The sequence below is a fragment of the Panthera leo genome, chromosome B2 (assembly GCF_018350215.1).
Source record: "Panthera leo isolate Ple1 chromosome B2, P.leo_Ple1_pat1.1, whole genome shotgun sequence".
Taxonomy (NCBI): Eukaryota; Metazoa; Chordata; class Mammalia; order Carnivora; family Felidae; genus Panthera; species Panthera leo.
This window is the reverse complement of record NC_056683.1, coordinates 6,186,008-6,200,613: the sequence shown is the minus strand read 5'-3', so window position 1 is coordinate 6,200,613 and position 14,606 is coordinate 6,186,008.

The following is a 14,606-nucleotide window of genomic DNA, read 5'->3' as shown; positions in this document are numbered from 1 at the left end:
ATTCTGGATCTGGATTATTGACTGGATTCATATCTGATCATAAAATACAGACAAGGATTACACCAGGGACCAGGAGAAAGACATTCCAGGAGGCTGGGCCAGGTTGAGCCAGGGCACCAGGTGGGAAGTCACAATGCACTTCTGAGTCCTGACTCAACGTGACCAGAGGTGCCACTCACATCATTCCTATGTCTCCGAAGTTGCCATTCTTGTGATTTCAATCCTGATTTTATAGGAGAGGAAAATCTGATATTCCACCAGAAATGCTGTTCGTCCAAATCTGATATTTAAAAGAGTTTTGGACACAGACAAAAAATATATGAAAAAAAAGAAATGGGTGAGATAAGATATCTCTGAACACTTTTTCCCCATTGTATATAGTACTGGGCTAGATCTAGTTAACATCAAGCTTCTAGACAAAAAAATGGGAAATTCTGTAAGATAGACAGTATTTGGTTTCATTTAACTGCTGCCTCTGTTTTAGCATTTCACCAAGAAACAAAAATTAACGTAAATATTAAAAATAGCAAAACTGAAAGACTAGAAGAAAATGACAATTTTTGGTCCCACAAATTGCCTGTGTCTGTGTGTGTGTGTGCATGTGTGTGTGTGTGTGTGTGTGTGTGCAAACCTGCACTAATTTTCCCTGGTCTGATTAATGTGGTCTGTGAGGCTACCAAATGCTAGTTTGTAAATCTGCTGCACAGAGCAATGAAAGAGTATTTGTGTAAGACTCACACATGGTGATTCAAGTTCTCACTGCAACCATTCACATTGTGGCTCTGGGTCAGCTCTTCCTTCTGAGCCTCAGTCCCTTCATCTGTACAAGTGTGAATTTAAAAGACCCATCTGGCTTATCGTAAAAGGTTACTGTGAGATCCAGGTGGCATTCCGCAATCGAAAGTGTTTGGCAATAGCAATAGTATGATATTGATAGCAGGTCCCTGGGTCGCTATCCTTTAGAAGCATATTAAAAATGCTACCAGTTGTAACATTCAAGGAGCAGTACATTTCAATATCCTTCTTGCTGATGGCATCGGAACCATTGCTTGTACTGAGCGCTGTGTTTTTCAAGGAATGTCACGATGTAAAATCAAAGGCGTGATCTTGATACCTGAGGTTCTCAGTGCTATTCAGGAGTGGATCGGTAGCTTCAGGTAAATACCAGAAAGCTCCATGCTTATTAAAAACAAAACCAAAGCCAAAGCCAAATAACAACTCATCAATGTTTTATACACTCAATAATACCTGTTACCTAATATCACTCAGCTAAGGGCCAGGTAATTAGCAGATTGAAGGGGAAAATCTAGAATCTAAGACTTTAATCCACAAAAATAACTTAAATGTACTTTTGGGGGGCCCATGGAGACCTTGCTGAAGTTCTAAAGAAGTAAAGGCCTGTTTACCTTGGCCTCTGTGTTACTCTCCACTCATACTCTCCTTTAGATGGCTGGTGCCTTGGCGATGTGCATCAGGTTTCATACCATCACAAACTCCCTTAGACTACTCTTAGTTTTTTAATCTGACAACTGCTATTTGAGAAAGACTCTTACAAAGCACCATGGTAATAACAATTATAAATGTAGAGTTGGAGGTCAGTGGAAGCTGTGGATAGGCATACGATTTTCTACGAAATTCTCAGTGTGTTTATTGAGATGCAGATCATATTTTAATGCTACACTTGAAGAGGGAAATGACCTCCATCTAGGGATATCAACAGGAAAAGATTTCATTTTACTGGTGTCACTGAGGCTGGATTTCACAGGATGGAAAGAATTGGGCCTTGCAGAAATGTCAGAAGCTTTCAGGCTCAGGGAACAGCATGGATCATCCATGGAGACCAGATAATACAAAGTGGTTATTGAGGAGTGGAGACCCTTCTCCTACTACTATGAATTGGGCAAGAATTACCTGGGACCAAACTGTAAGTGATCTAAGGGAGTCTGACATCCTTTTCTTACCCAAATTATTGAAAGTTATTGATACAAAATGTTCGTTTAACAAGGCAAAAACAGGGAGAGGCTGTAGGCTGGTAGTCAAGGTTTCAATGAGGATTTGTGCCTGGAGAATAACAGGAAAAAGGGGACACAAAAGAGCTGTAACAGATGTAACTGGTGTGGCTCATTCATGGGATGCACGTGGACATCATGGCCACTGAGTGAATGTGACAATGGACTTGAGTGGCCCCAGAAATTCCAGGCTGTTAGCCCGAGCGAAGGCCAATCTCAGGCCATCAGAAAAGATGGTGGAAAAGGCAGAACTCAAAACTCCCCCTTCTTGCTCATAAACGTACGAAGGAAAGAACTCACTACTCCTCCCAGGGCAGGGCTGAGTCCTGGAGGGGCAGAGAGAAGTCAGTAGGATGTGTCTGACTGGGAGCACCACCACTTGATAACAGGAAAGAGAAGGTGTTTCCTGCTGCCCCCATCTGAAATGAATACACGGAAAAGAAGATGGCCAAAGACCAATCCTTCATTAACACTCAGACCGGCTCCTCTCCCAGCAGTCCCCATGTCAGTCATCGTCACATCTTCAGGCTCAACTACTCATGTCAGATATTTAGAAGCCATTATTAGCACTCTCGACTCCTTTGCTTGACAAGTTCGGTCTATCTCCAAATCTACTGGTTTGATCTCAGAATGGTGTCTCCTTCTGTCCATCTCCATGCCACCATATGGACCAGGTCTGGGCCACCATCGTGAAGCTGACGTGGTGTCCTTCCTGGCCTTCTGGCTTCTACTCCTGTCTGTCTACCATCAGTTCACCACACAACAGCAGGGATGAGTTCTTTTACAATATAGGTTGGATTCTGTCACCTTATGCTTCCAGTCCTCAAAAGCAGCCTCCAAATTCTAACCACAGCTTGCCAGCCCTCAGTTGCTCACCGTACTGCCCTGCCCACATCTGTTTGAGTCTCCCACCACACTCCGTATCACTCTTGACCACATAACCTCACTGGCCTCCTTTCTCTTCTCAGGGTCGAGCTCCTGCTGGCCTTACGGGTCTGGCCCTTTCCGCTGCTTTTGTCTTGAATGCTTTGTTAACGATCCTTGTGACACTGGATCTTTCCCGCAATTTCCAGATTCAGCTCAGATACCACTTCCTCAGAGAGACCTCCTTCCTCCTGAAGGAAGACCTAGTTCATCATTTCAAGTAGCCCCATGTCCCACCCCTCAGTCACTGTCTACCAGGTCACCTAATTTTATTGTCTTTACAGTACTCACCGGTATGTTTGTTACGGGACATCATCAAAAAGACTTGTCTGCCAACTGACCCTTAGCTGAGCCTGGGCCCTGGGAGACGCCTTACTCCTTCCCTGTCCTGGGAATGTAGGCTCCCGCTCCCAGAAACCGCACAAGTAGAGGTGACTGAGCCCAGTTAGGGCTCCTTTATAAACCCTCAAGATTTGGCAAGTAGGTGCAGGGATCCATTCATCATGCAAGTTCCCCTTGCTTCTTAAAACTGCAACCTAGAGTGGCCTGTCTCTTTCTTGGGTCTCTATCTGCCCTCCCCATAAGGCGGCAAGTTTCAGATCCCTCCGGGAAGCTTCCAAGAGGTCTGTGAGCCAAAACTGTTCAAGTATCTTGTTTATGTGCGTGTTAATCATGTATTATTCTCCCACTGTACCCCCACCCCACAGCACACTGGAGATTAAATTGCATGAGAGCAAGGGCCTTTGCTGTCCTGGCTGGAGTCTTGCTCCTAAAATATTGATGCTTAAGTGAAAAGAACAACATAAGACGGGGAGATCTGAGTAGAGCTATCTGGACAAAGGTGTCGCCAAGGGAGACTTGCCCGGGCACACAGACTGGTGGGGAGGAACCCTGTGGAGAAGAAGGCAATGGAGATACGTTGCTGGAATGAGGCTTCGTACGCATGAGGAGGTAAAACACTTAATATGAGGACTGATTTATCTGGAGGACAAGACCCAGTTCTTTCTCACAGGTACGAGACTTCCGTGTCTCCCCTCAGGAATGTGCTCCCCATTAGCAAAAGGGATGGGCTAATTGTGCCGGACTTGCAAACAACACCTTGGCCAAAAGGAAGTTTCCTGTTTTCTATTGACTGGCTGTATATGTCAGATGCCCTGAGCACTGGCCCCTGAACTCCCAACATCTGGTTAAGAATTACTGGAGGGCGCCTGGGTGGCTCAGTTGGCTAAGCATCCAGCTTTGGCTCATGTCGTGATCTCACAGTTTGTGAGTTCAAGCCCCGTGTCGGGCTTGTTTCGGATTCTGTGTCTCCCTCTCTCTCTGCCCTTCCCCCCACACACACTCTGTTTCTGTGTCTCTCAAAAAAAGTAAACGTTAAAAAAAATTTTTAAAAATTTTTTAAAAATTAAAAAATTAAAAAAAATTTTTTTAATGTTTATTTATTTTTGAGACAGAGCATGAACGGGGGAGGGTCAGAGAGAGAGAGAGGGAGACACAGAATCTGAAGCAGGCTCCAGGCTCTGAGCTGTCAGCACAGAGCCCGACGCGGGGCTTGAACTCACGAACCACGAGATCGTGACATGAGCCGAAGTCTGACGCTTAACCGACTGAGCCACCCAGGCGCCCCTAAAAAATTTTTTTTCAAAGGGCTAATCGTAGCAGAGATAATTTTACCTCTTCCTTAATAGCGCCTTTTAGATGGGACACATGCATAGTTCACCCCGTAATCCAGCTGTTACAGCCAGTCGTGTGAGTTTAATAAGTGAATGTCAGGATTGCATTTTAGAAGGAACCTTAAAAATCATGTGGGCCAGCCACTACCCATATCGCAAACGACCCACCCAGCCTGTATTACAAATGAAGAAAAAACCCCAAGAGTTTGACTAAAACTCTCCTTTCTGATTCCTAATGGAAGACTGTTCCCATGCTTCATGCCATGAAGATAAAGCCAAAAATCTTTGCTGTTATCCGTTCCTCTTCCTTCTCTGCCCCAGGAAGGTCCCAAAGTGCCATATAAGCTGGCACAAACAAAGCATGGTGGGAATCCCTCCTGTGGACGTCGGCCAAACGACTTGAGTGTTTCACTTCAAATTCAGCCAACCCCAAGGAAATTCTTTTCCAAGTTTCTCAGGCCTCGGTCCTTTTTCTTCGTGCACTAAGCCTCACTCTTTGCAAGGCTGCTCAGAATACATCCCCCAGTGAAGGCACAACACATCGGCAGGCTGGCGTAGACAATCCACCCGTGCATACAGTGCGGTGATAGCACCCGCTGATTCATTCTTCCTGCTAAATCCAGCTTTTAGGTTTTCAGACGTGACAACCCCCTCTGTTCTCAGCACTTGTGGTTGTATGACTGTGATAGACATAGCATTAAGAAACGTCACCCGCACACTTCCTTGGTCACCTGCGCAGAATCTTCGGGAGATCGAGGCTTCTCTCTGAGCTCCGGGAAGTGTCTCCTTTCTCCAAGGAAACCCATCAAAGACGAAAGTCCCTCCTCCACAGGTCACCCAAGAAATACGAAGAGAGGCAGAAAAGGAGACGGGAAAGGGAGTCACTGCTGAGTGCATTAGCCACGTGTGTGTTTTCCGAGGGCCCCACTCCCCAGTGGCCGCGTGCCATGACGCTAACACTGAAGGGTGACACTGGAGTGTGTGATGTGCTGGGCTGTCCGATTTGTCAGCTCGAAATTATCTGGTGGAAAGGCAGTTGTCTGTCCCTGCCACTGTCCTCCCCTCCCCTGTACTCAGAACACAGGGATTCCTTATTATCTTCGAGGTCCTTGCTGACTCTTTCTCGTGGTGTTTTGTCTGCTAGGATCTGATTGAAGAGTGTTTCTGTTCTTCCCCCCACAGCACACCGGCAGTCCTGACGCTTTTCTGACATTTCTAAACAACTCAGCCTCTTCTTGCCAACTCCCAGTTGCTCCCTAAACCTTTTTAATCCTGGAGAATGCAAACTAATCTACAGAGAGGAAGGCGCCAGGCCTGGTCTGGCAGCCAAGCTAGGAATGTCAGAGTGGGGAAAATGATAAATACACCTGCCACAGAGAAAGAGAGAGACACGGCCAGACTCCACACCGCAATAAGGTTATTTAATGTAGGGAGATAGGCAGGACACTCTCCAGTACCCTCGAGTGCAAACTGCATGGAGGGGATTTGTTCAGGAAGAAAAATGACAGCTATTAATAATGTGCACAGTCTGGAGGCGGCCATGTTTAGGAAGACAGGCAGATAAGGAGCAGGAATGTTCCTGTGTCCCCTCAGACCACTCTCAGGTTTTCTCTCTTTGATTCGGGGTCACAGAAATCACTCGTGCCTTGTGAATCACCTCTGTGCTGTGGAAGGAGAGGAGTGGCTGCCTCCTTCATAGAAGCAGCTGGATTACGTTCGTATCGGGATGGCCCAGAAGCAAAAGCGTGTCTGTACTCTGTATTTTCATCCCTCCCAGAAGCGGCGTGGGGGGCAAAGCACTGAGTTTTGAGTTACATTTGAATTGGAAAATTGTGAGAATGCTTCCACCATCTTTATTATTTTTTTTTGTAATGTTTATTTATTTTTGAGAGAGTGCAAGCAGGGTAGGGGCAGAGAGAGGGGGACAGAGGATCCAAAGCAGGTGCTCTGCACTGTCAGCAGTGAGCCAGGGGCTTGAACTCATGAACCTCGAGATCATGTCCTGAGCTGAAGTTGGACGCTCAAACAACTGAGCCATTCCGACGCCCCAACTGTCTTTCTTTCTTAACTCAATCCATCGTGCCACGACTATGGCCTGATTACACGTTTCCACGTAATTAAGATATAGGCACATGACTTTATGTGTACTTGTGCAAACACACACACACACACACACACACACACACACACAACAATGCAACCTTCTGCTCTTTCAATCAAAGGCAGTATATCTGGGAATAGAGACTTGGAAGGGGGCTCAGGAAACAATCACAGCCTAAATCGCAGAAAAAAAAAAGAAAGATGGAGGTCTGCAAGACTGCCTTAACCAAATCTTTCTAAGATTATAAACTCCTAGAGGGCAGAGACCATATCACTTCCCTTAATTTTAAACCTGAAGATAAGGAGCCATATGTAGTTAGAGAGTTGGGGGAAATTATTTGGATGACAATAACATTGACAAGACAGTTGCAACTGTTAAATGAAATTATGACATAGGCAATTTAGTCAGTTTCTTAGAGCAAAATGAGATTGGTGGATACATAAATGAATAATGACAGACTGAATACTGACAACTAGACACTTAGGCACCACAGGAATATTGAACTTAAATAAAAAGCCATTCTTTCCTTTTCTATGAATGCAGAAAAATCAACTAGAAACTAGACCTTCATATGGAATCAGAGATTCCAGATAGTCTTCTTCTTCTTCTTTTATTTTTATAAAGGAAATATGGCCACAGTTCTATCAAATTTACCTGGATTGAAAACAATGTAGCCTAATGAATAATATGTATCCATTCTTTCAAAATGCTGGTCTTACAGCAATATCATAAAAAACAAAATAACCTGATTTCCTATAATACTTTTTTTAAAACTTTTTTTTATGTTTATTTATTTTTGAGAGAGAGAGAAAGAGAGAGAGAGAGAGAGCACAAGCAGGGGAGGGGCAGAGAGAGAGGGAGACACAGAATCCGAAGCAGGCTCCAGGCTCTGAGCTGTCAGCACAGAGTCTGATGTGGGGCTCCAACCCATGAACTGTGAGATCATGTCCTGAGCTGAAGTCAGACGCTTAACCAACTGAGCCACCCAGGCACCCCTCCTATAATAATTTTTATATGGAAAAATCAAAGTATGTCTTAGGTCCCCAAAATTAATTGTGAGTTATTCTGAAGTATACACTATAGCTTTAAGAAACAGATTTTAGGGGTGTCTGGGTGGCTAGGTTGGTTAAGCATCCTACTCTTGATTTCGGCTCGGGTCTTGGTCTCACAGTTCATGAGTTCAAGCCCCATATCGGGCTCCCAGCTGACAGTGTGGAGCCTGCTTGGGATTCTCTCTGTCCCTCTCTCTCTGCCCCTTCTCTGCTTACACGAGCTCTAGCTGTCTCCAAGTAGATAAACTTAAGAAAAAGAGATAGATTTTATAAAACATTTTGTAATAATATAAATACTAGCCACAGTTAAATTCTTCATTTAAAAATTATTTTTCTTTGACATTGAGGCAATATTTTTCAATGTTATAGCCACAAACCTCAAAGAAAATGTGTGTTACTTTATATTTCTGTCCTAAAGCTAATGGAAGCAGCCAATTGGCCACTGAAATCAACAAACACCAATACCGGATGCAGTATTTTTACAATTCTTACAAATTCTAGAATCAGACATTGGGGAGTTTTGATCAATGCTAGACAACAGGAAATTGAACTCTTTCCAGAACTTTCCATCTTTGAACTCTTTCTGAGTAGCTTTTACTGAGAAAAAAACAAATCATACTGACTTCATGTAAGAGGAAGGGAAAATCTTGGAAAAATGTATTTAAGATTATAACATTTTCTAAATACGTAAAAATTATATTATTCATTATTTTATATAATTACATATTTGTGTATTCAATATGCATTATAGATAAATATATGATAAATAAACATTATGTATATCATATATAATTACTTTGGATAAGATTCATTGTGCTTCTAAGTTAGGCTCAGGGTCTTGTGAGTTTCTGAAAAAGGGAAATAGATCTTGAAAATTATCCAAGAAATCCTATCTTATCATAATAACATTTTATTCCCCATGATCCAAAAAAGATGAAATTCATCACACAGTACGCAGGGCTCCACCTTCGAAAAGTCAGTGAAGATGCTCATGATAACTCTATCTCCTAAGGTGAACCTGTGAGATTTCCAAGGCTTTGTGTCAGACTTCTGCATTTGTTAAAGAAATATCATAAAGTTCATCAAACTCAACACAGAGTTGTTGAGCACTTATTAAACACCCAACCTGAGTACTCAGAACACTCAAAAAAGCCTTAAAAACAAAATTACTCCCTAAATGCTTCAGAATCATCATGATACCTCAGGTATATGTCTAGTGAGACAATATTTAAATGCCCAAACAATATATACTCACCTTACATCAATCTATCTCAGCAATATCATTTAAAAATTAATCAGAAAAAAAATGTATTTCATTTTTGGTCAACTGAACAGTTCAGTGGCCTTCTGTCTACTGAGACAAAATTTTTTATAGTCTTTTAATAAAAATATCTTATCCAATTAAGAGGGACATGGGGTTCACTGCAGGACTGACAGTGCTTCAGGAACTCAGAGCAGATATTAGGAGATCAAATAACTTGTTTTTGATTGATGAAGAATAATGTATTTCAAAAGAATGTGTTAGAATCCTCCTTCCTGTTTTTTCTGTTTCAAATCTGCATACTCCTTAAATCTCCACTGTACTTCTACTAAAGGAATTCTGATCAATGAAATCTTGTGAAAAATAGCACAGCAAATAATATTAAGACAAAATATTTTCACTGAGTCAATGCTTTCTTCTAATAACAAATTTGAATATAAACTTACTTATTCATGTTAAAAATAAAACAAATAATTATTCATGTATGAAAACATAAGGTTTAAGTAGAAGCCACAACAATCCATACAAACTGTTTGAAACTGACAAAATTTGATCTCACATTGCCCACTACAATAAGCAAGCATTATATGGTTTGGGTTGAAGTTGGTTCCAATTCAATAAAACATCGTTCTATGAAACTTGAGATTATACTGAAATAGTTTATTCAATCCTATATCAAGGTAGAATTATCCTTACTACCATGTTACAGAAGGCAAGAATAAGCATCTGTATGAAATTCATAATTTTATATGACCAGGAACATAATTATAATTATTTTCTATTAAAGGCACAGGTCAACAATTTGAAGACCATTTTTCATATCCAGATAATACTACAATAACAGCAATTATCTGCCTTGGCCATTACTTGACTCCGACCTGGGGTTATTAATCGCGTATTTACTCTCCACTCTCCCTTATGTAAATGTAGTCTTTAAAAGTACAAAAGACCACGTTCAAGCACTTCATTACAACACAGGTAAATGTTACTTCTCAAGAGTTGCTCCACGTTCATAGCTACGTAATCACTTCTTCTGCCACCTTGTTATTGAAGCAGAATGAGTTTGGAATGACAACTGAGAGATTAGGGAAATCTAAGAGAAAACAATAACATAGGAAGGGTCTCTGATGTAATACCCAGAGAAAGAGGCGGGGTATACCACATACAAATTTTACTTTAAGTCAACATCCTAGGCAAGGAAAATACCCAAGAATCACCTCAATTGGTGTGCTGAGTTGGTAAAACTCTATAATTCCCATTTTATTCATGCTGCTTTTCAATATTGCCAATTTTTCGTAGTATCTATTACTTTATATATTTAGTCCTTTTCTGAAAAAGCGAACGTATGTCTTATATTAAGGATTTTAATCATTTGTATTAGTATAGTACAGACAGCAGCAGCATATATTTGTATATGTGTGTGTATACATATATATATATATATATATATATGTATGTATTTATAAGCATGTGTGTTTTTAAGCATAAATAGGTGCTAATGTGTTTCAGTTTTACTAAGTCTCTGAATGGTTTTATTTTCATTCTTATAAAAAGCTCCCTTGGGTGCCTGGGTGGCTCAGTCTGCTAAGCATCCAACTTTGGTTCAGGTCATGATCTCACAGTTTGTGAGCTTGAGCCCCGCATCGGGCTCTGACCTGTAAGGGCAGAGCCTGCTTCAGATCCTCTGGTCTCCCTCTCTCTCTGCCCCTCCCCCACTCACGTTTGCTTTCTCTCTCAAAAAGAAATAAACATAAATAAATAAATAAATAAATAAATAAATAAATAAATAAATAAAAGCAAAAAAGCTCCCTTAAAGTAACTAAGTAGTTGGTTTTAAACATCTACTTAAACTGGAAGAACAACAAAACGTTTCACAGGATTTCACAAATGAGAAGTACTTAAATGTCCCAAACATCGGAACCAAATGGCAAGAATAAAAATGTCTAAATGTGTTCTTGAAACCAAAGGGAGAAGTGATAAAGAAAGAACATTAGCCTGTTTATAAGGTACCTAGAATCGTTCGATCTTGAGACAGACAGTCCATTTTGCCATAGGAACACTTAAAGAATAAATAAGCAATCACAGAAGCATTATGGAGAGTCAGTTGTGTGTTTTAAAATCTATGGTGTAATAACGCTAATTCAATATGAAAATCATCCCAATTAGCCATTTCAGGAAAATGGCAAATTAACCAATCTCTTATTATAGAAAGTGCCATTTTCACAATTTAATAAAACACAAATCCATTATGGCAAATAAGGTTAATGTGGAAAAATGCCATAGAAAGTTTAAAAATGAGACTTTGTAATGTGCTAATGAGTTCTTCTAAAAAACAAAAACAAAAACAAAAACAGTAAGCCATTCTGGCTCTCCTGTGCCATTGTTCTGAAACTAGTCTAGGAAGAAATATAGAGTAATAACATCAAAACAGAAACAAACACTAATTATGAATTCATTTAGACTCATAAACCTCTTTGTGTATTCCTATAAAATATTTCTTTCAACAACAACAAAAATGTGTCGCTCACAGCCCAGGACTTAGAAAGAGGAAGAATAGAAAGATTGTCATGTCTCCTCTGCAGGTGATTACACAGGAAGTATCCTCATACTTGCTGTCTTGTTATCTGTTAACTATAATCTCCTAATACACTTTTATGATATGCCCATAGAGCAAAACATATTTCCAGGGCGCCAGCAACGCCGGGATTAACAAAAATAAAAAATAAAAATAAAAACACAGAGGTTAAATTTTAGCTTTGATTAACTTACCAAGATTTTTGCAATCTGAAATAAAGCTATTTTTATGTTGCACCATAAACGTTGTGCTTTATAGTTTAGTGTTGTTTCAAGTTAGAAGAAAGAGGGAAGAATGTCATTTCTCATTGTACTTGGTCTATAAGGTGGAAGTAACTGAATGGAGGAACAGGAGAGATTCAGAGATGTTTGGACAGAAGTTATAACATGGCTTTGTGATAGAATAATACAAAGGGTAGAGAATGCAAACTCAAAGACAGTTCTAAGGATTTTAGCTGGGAAAACAGGGGAATTGTTTCCAGAACTGAGACGGAAGAAGCAGATGAGAATAAAGATATGTTACCTTTGATCTTCCTGTTTAGTTTGAAGAAACCACTAAGTAGCATCAAACAATTTGGTTCCAAACACTACACATAAGACTCTCCAAATCATATTTGGGTCTGATGATGAGGGAGAGGTGGTCATTATTAGGTGGAGGTGGCCAACTAAAAAATACATTTATGACTTGTCCATGAGTAACTCAAACCTTTCTTAGCCCCCACGCCTAAGGATTTGATCAGATAATATTAAATAAAATGATCATGTATAACAGTAGGCATTATTTTGTTTATGATGGTGCTGCCTGGTTTTGTTTTCATCGTCCTAGGGGTATTAATCTCCAATCTTAGAAACATATGACAATGGAAGATAATCTAAAGTAATCATACCAAGTTACTGGACCCTTCCGCCATGCAAATAAACAAAGTAAAACTTATTTGGCTTTTTGGGGGATTTTTTTTTCAGTCACTTAGATCATTTTTATCATGATGGTAGCACAATCTTCTAACTAGTTGAATGTACCATACTGGTTGGGAGTGAGGAGGTGATAAAGAAAGAGGGAATTCATGGGTTATTGGTATATTTTAATTGTTGGAGTCAGCTCTCACCTTCTGTTTTGAATTGTAACTATTTTATCAGGAGATTGCGGGCCTCTAGTAGGTAAAGTACGAGGAAAAGAATATTCGGGAGTGAGTGACATTTTGATATGGATGGTGGATTACCAACGTTAAGTTAGATCTCCGTGTCCCCTCTGGGGCTTTAAAATACCTGTGTTGCTAAGGCCATTCTCCACGTTCCATGTCCATGAATCCTTCAGAGAGCCCCACTACGTTTGCTTGAAAGGGGATTTAGAATCCATAATCCGCTCTTTTTAAGAGATGATGAAACTGATGCTCAAAGGCCATACAACAAGTCCAGGATGATTTGGCAAAGTAAAAGCATGGACCAGGGTCTTCAGTTAAACTCCAGAATAGTGTACAGAACTTGTACACTGCCACTTCCAAACTTACCACAAGAAAATAAGCTGAACTAACTGAATATCAGTGACTTTTCTTGAATAATCTGAGACCCGTGGTCTTAGGACAAAATACCAGCCTAGAATCTAAAGAGACATGCATCTAGAGAGATACAGCTTCTGAGGTGTGTTTACGTGGAACAGAAGCCACTAGAATCTACAGCCATTGGGAACAGTTGAACGACTGTTTCAATAAAAAGGGATTGAGTTCAAAATAGTGTGAAAGTGAGTGACTGTTGGGGGTAGCGGTCTAAGGGAGGCCCCACACTCCCCTAAGCTTCCCACTGCAAAACCCCCACCAAGTTCTCATGGTGAGGATTGGAGAATGATCCCGTCACGGCCCAGGCTGGGGGAAGGAAAGAGCAGTAATCTTACAGCCCACACAGATTCGGTGCCCTAACAAAAGGCTAGACCCCAGGAGGAAGGGATTCACCAAGAGCAGACTTGAAACCTTATCCCAGTTCAGGAAGGAATCCTGCCCCCAACTCCTGCCTCCATGTCTTACTTAGGAAACAAACTATATCAGGCAAATAGATTAGGAATGTTGCAATCAGAGAAGGGAGCAGGAGAATGGGGATAAAAATCTACACTCCCCGAGGAGGAACAGAAGCACTGTCGGTCTTCACGTCTGAGACTCAGATGTGATGAGGAAATTACAGAATGTCCCTCACTCCTCCAATCCTGCAATGCCAACAAGTATCCAATAAAATAGCCGTGGATGATAACTGAAAGACACTAGTTGAAGGCTTCAACATCCCTGTCAGTAATTGAAAGATCAAGCAGGCAGAAAATCAGTAAGATTATAGATAACCTGAATGACACTATCAATCAACTTGATCTAATTGACATTTATAAAATATTCTATTCAATAGTAGAATACACATTATTCTCAAGCTCCCATGGGATGTTTACCAGGATAGACCGTATTCTGTTCCATAAAATGTACCTTAATGAGTTTAAAATGATAGAAATCATACAGAATACGTTCTTAGACCACAATAGAATTAAACTAGAAGTTAAGAAGAGAAAAAGAGCTGGAAACTCCCCATATATCTGGAAATTAAACCACACATGCTGGGGGGAGCCTCAAAGGGATGTAAAAAGTATTTAGAACTAAATGAATGTGGAGACGTACCTTCAACATTTTTGGAATGCAGCTAATCATATTTAATAATAATATATTTTAGAAAAGAAGATATATCTACAATCAGTAATTTCAACTTTCACCTTAGTAAACTAGAGAAAGGAGAGCAAATCAAACCTAAGGAAATCAGGAGAAAGAAAATGAAATTTGGAGCAGAAATCAATAAAATTAAAAGTGGAAAAGAAATTTAAAAATCAATGAACCCAAATGCTGGCTCTTTGAAAAGGATAAATCTCTGGCTAGGCTAACCAGAAAAAGAGAGAGAGAAAGAGAGAGACAGAGAGAAAAGAGCACTTTCCCATGTCAAGAATTAAGGAAGGGTGGGGGGCGCCTGGGTGGCCCAGTCGGTTGAGCA